This window comes from Cystoisospora suis, assembly GCF_002600585.1.
Source record: "Cystoisospora suis strain Wien I chromosome Unknown contig_11406, whole genome shotgun sequence".
Taxonomy (NCBI): domain Eukaryota; phylum Apicomplexa; class Conoidasida; order Eucoccidiorida; family Sarcocystidae; genus Cystoisospora; species Cystoisospora suis.
The window spans coordinates 804-1,008 of record NW_027164172.1 but is presented as its reverse complement, the minus strand read 5'-3'; positions in this window follow the sequence as shown (position 1 = coordinate 1,008).

Below are 205 nucleotides of genomic sequence, written 5' to 3'. Positions count from 1 at the left end.
AGAAAAGAAAGAAGAAACGAAAGGCCTGTGAGTCCATAGTGGGGGAGAAGACGGAGATCTAGGACGCCATAAGAAGAAGATGGCGGATTCATCGATCCCTCTCTATGTGGTCTTCTCAATCTAGCCTTCTATGTAGATAGATCGATAGCTTTGAGACCTTATCGGAGAGGTCGCTTTCGTTCGGTAGTTGTCAGGAATAAGTAAG